This window comes from Equus przewalskii, chromosome 4 (assembly GCF_037783145.1).
Source record: "Equus przewalskii isolate Varuska chromosome 4, EquPr2, whole genome shotgun sequence".
Taxonomy (NCBI): Eukaryota; Metazoa; Chordata; class Mammalia; order Perissodactyla; family Equidae; genus Equus; species Equus przewalskii.
In genome coordinates this window covers 88,096,278-88,109,396 of record NC_091834.1, presented here as the reverse complement: position 1 = coordinate 88,109,396, position 13,119 = coordinate 88,096,278, and the positions used below count along the sequence as shown (strand labels likewise).

Genomic DNA, 13,119 nt, shown 5'->3' with positions numbered 1-13,119 from the left:
TCTTAATCAGTAGATCATCAGGTCTGGCTTCATTCATTATCTTTGTAGAAATCAGCTATATTCAGATTATGATGGTAGAAATTAATTGGGCTTATAGGTCCTGATAAAGTCCAGGCAGGATTTGCCTGAGCCAAATAGTAGCTGTTCTAAGGAGATATCAAAGGCATTTTGGGGAGCACCCACTAATAGATACCCTGGATCAGATACTGCTGTTGAGATTAAAGATAAAAATTGCAGTCTAGGAAGAGATCATCTTAAAAGCTCATGGACAAAGGCAGAAAAATCAAGCCACAGAAGAACTGTTTGCAAAGGAATTTCAAGCATCAAGTCATGAATAAAATCTGAACAGAGGACTAGATAAAGATTACTGAGAATTTCTAGCCCCAGATTACCTTCGCAGACAGAAAAGTGGATTTCATCACGGAAGTCACAGCAATTTAAGACCAAATTTTTAGAATGTTAAAATGATGACCAGAAGGGACTGTATGAAATCTGTTAGAAGAAGATATGAGGACTTGAGGATGTTATGCAAGGACGTTCAGAAGATCAAAGAAGACCAGAAGGAATTAGAAAGAAATAAGCACAGGATTTGGTAGAAAGGAAAGAGAGTTTGAGAGACAGGAGGTTTAATAAGCGAAGCGTCCCAATGGCACTGAATAATAAGGACAGAGGGAAGAGTAAACAGAAGACAAGGGAGCGAACTGTGCAAGAAATCTCACCACGACCCATACCCTTCAAAAATCACAATATACTTCACCTAGTTGAGAACAAGTTTGGAACAGTGGTGTTTTGTGGAAAAGCACATCGTGCAGGCTCTGACGTAAAGCACAGGAAACACCCAGGTCACCATTATCCCCCATTGATTACACAACCTACATAAGTGGGGTCTGTTTCAGGCACTGGGAATAGAAAAAAGTTAAAGTCTTGGTGTCTTTATTCAAGAGATTTGCATTGTGATTGGGGCAGGACGATACAGAGGTTTTAAAACTGAATTAAAGGTACACAAGAGAAGGTAAGTCCCACTGATTGGTCTGGAGTTAGTGTTACAGGCCCTCGGGGAAGGACTGAGTTGGGAGCAGGTGCAGACTACCATTCCCCTTTAACACTCGTGGCAGACAGGGCTCACTCCATGAGGCAGATAAAGCAGTGCCCCAGGCCAGTCCATGGGAGTTGTCAGTTGAGATCAACCTGTGTCCCAGGACAGGGATGCTCAGAAGCTTCGTGGATGAAGTAAGAGTTGAGCTAGGTCTTCAAGAAGGAAAGAGGCACACAGGGGAGGAGGTGGGCAGTCCTGGAATGGGAAGTGGCATAAATAGAGGCAAGGAGGCTGGCCTGGATGTGTTTCAGGAAGAGTCTCTGAGAAGTAATTGATATAGAAATAAAACCTGCTCACAGGAAGTTGGGAAGAAGGGGGAAGGTGCTGCCTTCCTAAAAGAAAAGGGGCATGAGTGAGGAAGCAGATGAAATTGCTTCATGTGTCAAAATGTCTTAACAGAATCTAGGGGATGAGACCTACAAAAGAGGGAGAAAGGATGGGCCTGGTGAGAGATTTTGACAACCATGAGGAGAAGGCAGGAACCGTGTAATTCTTGGTTTGACACAAAGTTCATTACACATGGATGATGCTTTCCCATGAGATTGATAACAGGCTCTGATATACCATGTATTTTAGGCACTACTCACTATTTACATCCACACCTATGGCCAAATTTCCTCAGTTACTTTTCTCTACTAGGGGTCCTTCCCTTCCTAGCAAAAAAATGCCTTGCGCATAGTAGGTGCTTCATAAACATGTATTAACTGCTTAAAAGTTTAGCTTTATAGCTATTATACTGAATGTAGCTGCGACTTCATTCCTCCTGAGTGAAATGACATCTGTGCAGATGAGTGTTTGGAATTAAATTAGCAGGACACCTATCTCAGTCAGAAAGGTGTACCCAGACTCTGGAACCTCCAAAGAAATAAAAGACACAAACCAGCATTCAAAGAGTCTAACAGGACTTCTTTTGAGTCAGACCTGGGATCTAATCCAAGCCAGTCCTAATGCCTGCCTCCCAAGGCTATGGGGAGAGCTAAATGAGATGAGTGTAAAATTGGCTGATTTAGTGTGGTGAATTGCAAACACAGCCACTGATTCTCATCCTTACGTGCACACCCCTTGCAATGTGATTTCGTAGCCCCTCTCATTAAGAAGTGGAGTCTATTTCTCCACACTTTGAATCTAGGCTTGGCTAAGTAACTTGGTTTGGCCAACAGAACAGTAGCAAATGTGGCACCAGCAGAGACTTGAAAATGCTTGGGCATTGGGCTCCTCTTGGGACCACTGTGAATACCCAATAAAGAAGCTAGGGCCGGCCTGCTGGGTAATGAGAGACACCAGGCCCAGTTCCCTGGGGCCTTGGACAGCCAACTCTCATTGTCAGACATGTACATGAAGTCAGTCTTGGTCCTTCAGTACCAGCCAACCTGCCAACTGACCCAAGATTCCAGAGGGAACCCAGCAAAACCAGACCAGAACTGCTCAGTCAACCCAAAGAATCGTGAGCTAAATAAATGGTTGTTTTAAGCCACTAAAATCTGGGATTGTCTGAAAGGCAGCCACGTTAACGTTCCCATGTAGTGTCTGGATTGCCTACAGTCTGACTCAACCAGTTAGTAACAGACTGAAGTTAGAATCTTTATCTTCTGACTCTTATTCAAGTGATTATCATATTGGCCTTTGATACTGTCAGTATTCTGTTGCATCATAAACAAATCTTTGCTGCTATCTGGGTCAAAAAAGAAGCTGCAAATCCTTCCAACATTGTAGGTATATTAGTCAGGGTTCTCCAAAGAAACAGAAGCAATAGGAGATTTGATAGATAGATAGATAGATAGATAGATAGATAGATAGATAGATAGAATCATGGCTCACATGATTCTAAATGCTAGAAGTTCCAAGATCTGAAGTTGGCAGGTTGGAGAGCCAGGAGAGCTGATGGTGTAAGTTCCAGTTTGAGAGCAGAGGAAGGCCTTGAGTCATGTCACAGGGGCCTTTTATGAGTCATAGGACACTAGCAATGAACATTTCTGGAGAACAAAAATCAGTAACCATCCGAAGAATAGGACAGAATCCTGACCTTTGGCCTCACTGCCCTTAACTACCCAGGTGAGCACATTTGTGTTTCAATTACTTATCTGCTTTGTAAAGAGTCTTGCAGATACACACAGCTCTGAATATGCATAGTATTTTCATTATAAATAAATAGAGGCTTAGGGCAGTTTTCAAAGTTCATTAATTATTGAGGTCCCCTCAAGAAGCTCTCACTCTGTCATGTTTTGATTTTTGTTCCTGACCAAATCAAGTTACTCAAGAGTACATCTTGATTGTGAATTCATTCAGAAAATGATTAATGGGTTTCATAAAATTATTTTGAATAAAAATCGTGTTGGAGAAATTTGGTTTTAACTATTTAGGTACTGAATTGCTCTTTACTACAGCTTTTTAAAAAATTGTGATCAAACACACATAATATAAAATTTATCCTCTTAACCATTTTTAAGTATAAGTTCCGTGGCATTAAGTATATTCATAATGTTGTACATTATCACCATCCATCTCCACAATTCTTTTCATTATGCAAAACTGAAACTTGACACCCATCAAACAATAACTCCCCATTCTCCCTTCTCTCCAGCCCCTGAAAACCACCATTCTGCCTTCTGTCTCTGAATTTGACTAGTCTAGGTACTTCATAGAGTAGAATTAAACGGTATATAGTTGGCCTTCTGTATCCACAGGTTCTGCATCCACAGATTCAACCAACCACAGATCTTCTACTATGTTTATGGTCTGCAGTTGGTTGAATCCTCCGATGCAGAACCCATGGATACAGAGGACCAACTAAGGAACTTCAGCATCTGCGGATTTTGGTATCTGAGGGTGGTCATGGAACCAATCCGAGGAAGATACCAAGGGACAACTGTATGCCTTTTTGTGGCTGGCTTATTTCACAAAGTATAATGTCCTCAAATTTTATCCATGTTGTAGCATGTTTCAGAATTTTCTTCCTTGTAGAATGAAGAATGTTCCATTATATGTATAGACCAGATTTTGCTTACCCATTTTTCTGTTGGTGGGTTGCTTCCACCTTTCAGCTATTGTAAATAATGCTGCTATGAACATGGGTCTGCAGAGACCATAGTATATACCTAGAAGTGGAATTGCTGGATCATACGATAATTCTATTTTTAATTTTTTCAGGAACTGCCATACTGTTTTCAGTAGTGGCAACATATTTTACATTCCCACCAACAATGTACAAGCGTTCCAGTTTCTTCATATCCTCAGCAACACTTCTTACTTTCTGAGTTTTTTTTTAATAGTAGCCATCCTAATGGATGTAAGGTTGTATCTTATTGTGGTTTTGGTTTGTGTTCCTCTAAGCTTAAGCCTCTTTTCATGTGTTTATTGGCCATTTGTACATCTTCTTTGGAGAAATGTCTACTCAAGTCTTTTGCCCATTTTTTAATCAGGTTACCTATTTTTTTGTTATTAAGTTGAGTTTCTTATATATTCTGTATATTAACCTTTAATCAGATATACAATTTCCAAATATCTTCTCCCATTCCATGGGTTGCATTTTCACTCTGTTGATTGTGCCTTTTGATTCACAGAAGTTTTAAATTTTCATTTAGTCCAATTTATCTATTTTTAACTTTTGTTTCCTGTGGTATTGATGTCATGTACAAGAATCACTGCCAAATCCAATGTCATGAAGATTTTCTCCCATGTTTTCTTCCAAGAGTTTTATAGTTTTAGCTCTTATGCTTAGGTCTTTGATCCATTTTAATTATATATAGTATAAGGCAAGGGTCTAAGTTCATTCTTTTGTATGTGGACATCCAGTTTTCCCAGCATCATTTGTTGAGAAGACACTACTACTTTTCTATGTTTAAAATTCTCAAAAGAACAAAGATTGTCTCTTTAGGTAAAGAGCACTAAGACTTTGCAAGATGGGAGTAATTATAGGCAGGCATTACCAAGCACCTGACCAGTACTAATTCAATAATCTGTAAGGCATAGGCCTTACTTAGTTTCCATTTCTCCCCTGGCCCATCTGTTCCCTTCCAGTCTCTGGATCCCTGGAGGGGCTGACCCCTGCAGAGAGTATCACTTGGCCCCCTTGTCTTCTGTCTTTTGATTGATTTTGGCCAAAGGGTGGCAGGAGGTAGGAGGACAGGCGAGAGAATGGTCCGTTTCCCTCACGCCTCCTGCATCCCTCTGTGACTATAATTCCTGTCTGGAGTCCCTCTTCCACAGCTTCAGCTCTCATCAGGCTCTGGAACATTATTTGCATCCCTTGATCTTTCACCTTTCTACTGTGGCTAGGCCCTGGGTATTTCAACATCCTTTGTTGGTTTCCTTAACCCTGCCCATCCCTCTGTAAATAGTCTCTTCATTAAATTCTCTTCAGAGTGCTATCTGAGTGGGCCTAATATTTCCTGCTGAGCCCCTGACTGATAAGAATGGTAAGTAAACATAAAGACAACCATTTGAAATGAGCTAATGAAACTAATTAGTCTAGTGAGATATTCACTGTGGTACTCACATTCTGTTTGGAGGTTGAAGGTTGAATGAGAGAGGCCCAGGAGTCCTCTCTCTTATTCTTTTTTTTTTTTTCTTTGGATGGGAGAGAAGCAGGGAGGAAGAGAAGGGAAATTCTGAAGTTATTTTTGTAAAGGCTAAGATTCCAAAGGGGAAATTTGACGTAAAAGACCAACATCCTCTGCCCAGTATGAAAGCTAGGTATTATAAGCAGATTAGAAGTAGGATTTTACACTGCTAGCACCTTTAGCAGCCAGAGGAGTTTCTCCAGTCTCCCCAAACCTAGTCAAGAAGTTACACATTGTTTGTATATCACTCAGCCATATAAATATGTTTACAGTTTGGGCATAACAAGTAAACCCAGGCCTGGATTGCATTAAGCAATAATTTATCATATCAGATGTTAGTGAGAGAGATGGCACCTATCTGTGAATACCCAACTATTCTATTTCTTTTAATCTTACTCCTTTAGTCATCTCTCAAAGGGATTCTATCTTCCCATGGCTCATTTCTCTTCTATGCATTTGAACTTAACTAATGGGCAAACTCAATCCACACTCAGGCCTGCCTCAGTTATTGAACTAACCTGATTGTCTGCGGAAGGAAACTGCCATCCAGCTGGACTGGAATTAAATCATCCTGTGAACTAGACCCAGAATTTTGTACCCTAGAGGTGAATCCTGGGCACACAGGTAATCAGAATTACAGGACTTCCTCCACCTGGCAGGTACCTCCATTGCTGATTCAATCCATAAGACGATGCTTCTGCCCTGATAAACATCCCAATGGCCTCCCGACAGCAGCTATCAGAATTGCAGGCTTACACCTCAGAAGGGAATAAACAGCAGCCCACTACTTGTGGGATATTTTGTAAACCCAACCTATTCCAAGGATGACAATCATCACAATTTACAAGCTTACATGGCTAATTCCTAGTCCTTGGCCATCTCAAAAATTACCCTTTATGTTAAAATTTAAAAGAAATAAATGGATATGTATCATAGTTAAAAACATAGATGGAGAGATCTTCTCCATGCCCAATCAGCTCATACTTATTCAAGTAATGACTTAAGGCTGAAAGAGAGGACTTCCAGATTTGATTCATATCTCCTCATCCTACCATTTCTCAAGCAAGCTGCCAAGTCTTCTTAGATAAATCCTAAACAATATTTTATATTTTCATTATGCTTGTTCTTAAAAATGAAAGTAAAAAGACAAAGTATTTTTCACCCTGGCAATAAACCTGCACAGGCAGAGAATTAGATGTCAGAATATTTAGTAGCAGCCACGTTATTTAGCTGATGAATTAATAGGAATTTGTGGAAAGGGAGGTAGGATTTAAAGTTAAAGCTGAATAGCAATTAGGTCTTAGTGTCATTAAAATTCCACTTTCAGCTGCTACTAATTTTCTTTTTGACCACAAAAGACATTAGTTTTTCTGAGTAAAGAGGAAAAAGATCTATATTGTTTTACAACAGTACCCACCGAAGAGGCTGCCACCGTGGTAAGAGGTTGTCATTTGAATTGCATAGACAGGAACAGATGAATAGAAGACGGGAAGATTGAGGAAGAAAAGAATGCACTGGGGTGCATGTGACAATCTTAAAAGCATGAGCAAACTCAGATTGGAAACAGTAATACTGTTTCCAGTGGTAGGAAAACAGATGAGGGAGAGAAAGAAGAAATAGCAGAGGCCGGCATCTGGACCCGGCCTCGACACAGGGGGTCAAAAGCACGGGACACCAAGGTGTCCACTGTGGAGAAAAGGATCAGGTGCTTTGAAAGCGAAGGTTGGGGGTGTCACGCAAGGCCAAAGACAAGTCCACTTAACCAAATGACAGTGTGGTTATTGGTTTTAAGCTTTTAGCAAATTTCCATCCTTGAGATACCAGTCAGTATTTGGAACTTACTTGGGGAGCAGGACTTGGATTTGCAGCATGATTTTGCCTTACCACCTTTCCCTTCCCTCCCGCAAACAAATGCTGGTCTACTATGAGTGCCACTGGGACTATCTACGCACTTAATTCCCGATTAGAGATAACAAATATGGAAGCTGAATACATTTCATTGTTAAGCAGGCCCATTAATGGATTAATTGAGAGCAAAAGAGCATAAGCATTTTAATTATGTGACAAACTGTAGAATCTGACCTGTAGGCTGTCAAAACGACAATTCTGAGCTCAACCAATCAAAAGCTGAACCATCTAAGGTGGAGGAAACATCACAGCATGAGTATTGTATGGAATTCCAAAATAGCAACTAGGCCACCATTGCTAAACCTCAAGAATGTTTAGAAAATTGGACATTCTTCTTAATGCAAGTCTGGTAAACACATAGCTCCTTGAGAAAAGCAGCAAGGTGAAGAAAGCTGATTCTATAAATTTTGAACCACTCTATAGAATAGAGGAACAAGAATTCCCTCTCAAGGAGAAATAGTTAAAAAGAGAGCTGCCTAGAGAGGCTGAGATAAGAAAGGAATGACTCAGCAAGAAGATGGCAGGCCTGTAAAAATGAAATGTGGGTCAGAGCCTCAACCCTCCCCAGCCTCCCTAATGGCTCCTCTGAGGGTGGTTCTGTTCACTTTGCAGTCATCCCTTAAAGACAAAAATGAACATCCCATGACCTCATCACAGCACTAAAAGGGGTCACATATTAGTTGGCAAATGGCAGTCTCTCTTTGTAATTTACATACTAAACAGAAGCTTCTAGATTCCTGGAATCTCCCTTAGGGAGACAAGATAAATAAGAAAAGGTGCTTATGCTAACCCATGGTCTAGTAGGAGAAACTGAACTAAGGACAGATGATTCATAAAGATGGGTTGGTTTTGTAACACAACGTGAGAGATGCTAATGATGGAGCCATGGGCCAAGTGCCAAGGGAAAGCAGTGGAGGCCATGCCTAACTGAGCCTTTTTTGAACCCAGCATTTCTCACTCTCATAAACTAGTGAACAAGCGGATAATCAAGTCCTGGAGAGGAGAGAAAGGGCATGGCAATATCTTCCTTTTTCTTTGGGTCCCCTAATTTGCTAGACTGACTCTAGATGCCTTCTTTCTTCAGAATTTATGAAAAAATACCTCATTCTACCAGTTTTCTCTGTGGACTCTGGAACTATGAATTATTTCCTCTGTTCTCCCTGAAAGCAAACCTAGGATGTCACCCTCCCTGGCAAATTGATAAGCAGCTGGCCCACTCACTACTGTCACAATTTCTAACACAGACGGAATAATGGGATTTCTCAATAAGGGCAGCTGCTATATGCCAGGCACTAAACTGGCTTCTTTATGTACTTTCTGTTTCTTAATATTCAGAATAGTAGGAATTATTATCCGCATTTTGCAGACCAGAAAACAGAGTTTAGGAGGTTAGGTGACTTGCCTAAGAGAGCATAAGCCAGTAGGCAGTGCAGCAAAAAATGTAAACCCAGGTCTTCTGATCCCAAAGCCAGTGTTCTTTCTGCCACACTGTGCATCTCATGGAAAACTGAAATAGAATCAAGTACCACTGAAATCTCTTGGAGGAACAAAGCTGAAATTTCACTAGTTTAATAAGTAGAATTAAAAACTGGGCCCAAGATATGCATGCTGGTGCTCACCCAATATCATTCTGGGTGGTTATGATATAACCACGTTGAAATACGGCAGAGAGAGGCTGCATTCCAGAAAGGTGTAACATGTGAGCGAATCTTTAAAGGACCTTGACATTAAATGCTGAGGCTTTAATAAAATACACACATATTTTATTCCAAGTTATAATGGTGGTCTGAACAAGGCACTTGTAAATAAATCATTTATGACCAGAAGAAAAATCATATGGTCTTGGATTTTTATTTTAATATGGAAAATTTGTAAAGACTATAGCCAACTAGGTCTACGCACAAAGAAAAAAGAAATTTGCCTTATCCGTTACCGACAGCCATGCAAAGTTGCTGTTTGTTAGCTCAAAGAAATCTGACAATAAAAGATATTAGCTAAAAAAACAAAAACAACAACAACAAAAAACCCTAACATCTTACCCCATCACTCCTTTCTAATAGAGCCTCAACCCGCCCCCCCCCCCCCCCCCCCCGAACCCCTCCTTCCACCATCCACCGGCCCTGCTTCCTGTTGCCTGGAGGGTGGCCCTCACCTAGCTGCAGCCTCCATTGAGCGCCCTGATTGATTTCAGGCAATCAGAGTGTCCCGTTCCCTGCTGATGATTGGTTTAGGATGGTCACATGCAACTCGTCTGGCCAATGGTATTTCTCTACTGGAGGGCCTTCTGGGAACGGTTTCCCAGCAGTTTAAAAGTTCAGAGACAGAGGTGATCTCTTCTTGAGTGGATTGGTGATGCTTCCACATAGGGCGCTTGGCACTACGTCAGGATAAAATCGCCAGCCTTTGTAAGCCAGGGGATGGGGTCAGAGGGAGCCTGGGTTTCCGAAAAATGGCAGCCTTCTGCCCAGGCCAAGGACCGATTTGGGTCTTTCCTTATTTCCTCTGGTGATGGGAACCGCTCTTGGATGTTTCTAACGGTTAGACGGTTACTCAAGCTATTTTGCTTTTTTTTTTTTTTCTTTTAGTAGAATCTGGGGCAGTTAATCACTTTACATTCATTACTCTTTTGTAATGTAGAGAGCTTTCTCTGTGAAATGCAGCGCAATTTTCACAGAAGCCATAGGAAACTTCTCTCCCGCGTCCCTTCATAAGATCAAACAGGTATCTGTCAACAAAGGGCAGTCATCCCGCGCTGGAGCTCTTTAATGTGATAATGAGATAATGCCGGTCTCTGATTTCTCCTGGGCTCTTCAAGGGTCTGCAGATTCCATCCTGCCCGCACCTCTTCTCCCAATTCCGTCCTGCTCAGCATCCTCCTCCCACTTATCTCTCTCAAATTCAAACGAACTTCTCAATATTCTGTGTGTTCTTTTAACCCTTTTACTTTACAACTTTATACTCACAGGGCACCACAGATTTTTATCCCTAAATGTAATTCAACAAAGGCTTATGGAGTGCCTACTATGTGCGCAGAACTCTGATAAGCACAGTGCAAGATCTAAACCTGAGCAACATTCCTGCCCTCGGTTAGCTTGTACTGGAGTAAGGGAAATAAGTCAGGGTAAAGTCAGGTAAGCAGAAAGTACAAATCAGGGTTCCATTTTTGACAAGCTGAGGCAGAAAGGGCAGGTGGGACTGAGGGTGTGAACAGACAGGAGGGACCCGGCAGAAGGGGGCCAGTCAGCTCCTTGTGCCCCTCATCCAGTTTGCAGAACAGCTATAGGACCGGTTGCAGGTGACAGAAGCTTCCGCAGCATCTTTTCCACCTCATCCTTTCCTTGACCTCTCTTCTTACCCAGCCTGTGGACCCTTTGTGTGCACTTCTGCCTTCTCTCTCCAATGAGAAGCATTCTTCAACTATGTCCTTTTAAAAAAGTGTTATTATCACCATTACCTGAAGCTCCCATTTCCACCTACAAGCTGGGTATTTGCTGGGCTCTTCTAAGGCCGGATGTGAAGCAGAGGTAGCTCCAGGACGTCAAGACCCATCGCTCAGCCTGTGGGGACAAGAGTTTAATAGGAGAGAAGGGGCTGGGACTTCCCAGGGTAGTGGGCAGCTGGCTTAGCCTCTTTCTCTGGATAATGTTCCCTGCCCAGCTTTGCTGCTGTGCTGAGCCAGACCTGCATGGTGCTGTGTGGGGTGGGATGAGGGGAGGTGGATGGGTCCACTGACACGTGTGCCTTGATCAGAATGTGAGATAGACTTGGAATATCCTCTGGCCTGCATCCATGTGACTCGTTCACTGTCAAAGATAAGGAAATCCACCAAGTATCCTGTCTGTAGGATTGGCCTCTGTCCTAATGTTACTCAGAGCTAAAAGGACTATTAATAGTGAAAATTAGGACCTCTTACTGGTACCACTTGTCAAAATGGACTTTAGTGGAGCCATTTTAAAATGAAGTCAGGGATGCCTTTCCAGAGAAACTGCTTTGCTGTCTTGAACCTTGAACTGGGTCAAACCTGTGGACTGGGCCAAAACAGCAATTGTTTTACAAGCAATTCTGTGAGAAGTCAGCAGGAGAACTAACGTCCTGATCATAAAGACTGAGGATTGTGGACTGTCTGAAGGTAGAATCGAGCCAGTGGATGTCTAGCCAAGCCTACCTCTGTGTCTCCAACTCCACTTAAAATTCTTTTTAATACAAACTCCTCCCTTCTTTGCCTTTTAAAGCCCAACTTTTACTCCCTAGTGAGACACTATTTGAGTTTCTACCTGAATCTGTGCTCCCTGAATTGCAATTCTTGAGACCCCAAATACACTTTTTTTTTAAATGGTTGAGCTATTTATTTAATTAATTTATTTTTTGAGGAAGATTAACCCTGAGCTAACATGTGCCACCAATCCTCCTCTTTTTGCTGAGGAAGGCTGGCCCTGAGCTAACATCCGTGCCCATCTTCCTCTGCTTTATATGTGGGACGCGTGACACAGCATGGCGTGCCAAGCGGTGGTATGTGCACACTCGGGATCCGAACGATCGAACCCCGGGCCGCCGAAGCGGAATGTGCGAACTCAACCCCTGCGCCACCAGGCGGCCCCTTTTTGCTTCTCTTGTAGTTTATGCCTCTTATTCGTTGATGCACTTAACAACTGTTACTGGTAACATGTAACATGTAAAAGGCAAGGTATTTAGCCTCTTTTATCTGCAGTTTTCTTATCTGAAAAATGGGGGTAATGAACATGTTATGCAGGCTTGATGTGAGAATTAAACGAAATAACGTAAATGCAGCATCTAGCACAGGATGCAGCACATAGAAAGGACTTCGTAAATTCTAGTTCTCACCCACCCCCCGACAAATCCCTTTCCATAAACATTTACTCGAGATTCTAGTTTGGCCATAACACGAAATAATATTTGCAAACTGAGTCTTGCAGCCAACCTTTCCATAGGAGGAAATACCATGTAATTTTGAAGAGCTTTCTAGCAAAATATTTGGTGAATAATTTTGAAGTGAAGAAAGGTCATCCATTTTGAAAATGAAGTTCATGACTAGAGAACTGAGGTGGATGAATAGCTTAGCAAGGAAGAAGTCCCCATTCAGAAGAAGTCCAACAAGGTGGTTGCATGTGGCTATTGAAATGTGGCTAGTGTGAATTGAGATGTACTGTAAGTATAAACACGTACTGGATTTTGAAGACTTCATACAAAAAAACTCCATAAAATATCTCAAAATTTTTAAGTATTATATGTTGAAATGGTAATATTTTGGATATATTGAGTTAAATAAGATACTTTACTAAAACTGTATTAAAATATTAAAATTAATTTCACCTGTTTCTTTTTACCTTTTTAATGTGGCTACTAGAGTTTTAATTACTGAGGTTCACATTATATTTTTATTGGATGGTGATGAGGTAGTGAGTAGTTTTGGTGACAAGCCACCACATGAGATCTTAGTGACTTTTCTTTGGCTTAATAAGTTTTGGTGATGAAATCTTACGAGATATTATTCACTTTTACCTGGCTTAATAAACACTTAAGCACAGAAGGAGTTAA

At 41.5% G+C, this 13,119-nt stretch overlaps 1 long non-coding RNA gene across 2 annotated transcripts in view; it reads left to right on the top strand.

Moving 5' to 3' along the window:
• The first annotated feature begins 2,916 nt into the window (after positions 1–2,916).
• LOC139083072 (uncharacterized) overlaps positions 2,917–13,119 on the top strand; it is a 56,856-nt gene continuing 46,653 nt past the window's right edge. The window contains exon 1 of one of the 2 annotated variants that reach the window (XR_011539583.1): positions 2,917–3,148. This is a non-coding gene — a long non-coding RNA (uncharacterized lncRNA). The remainder of the gene's footprint in view (positions 3,149–13,119) is intronic. The other variant, XR_011539584.1, reaches the window with a different exon arrangement.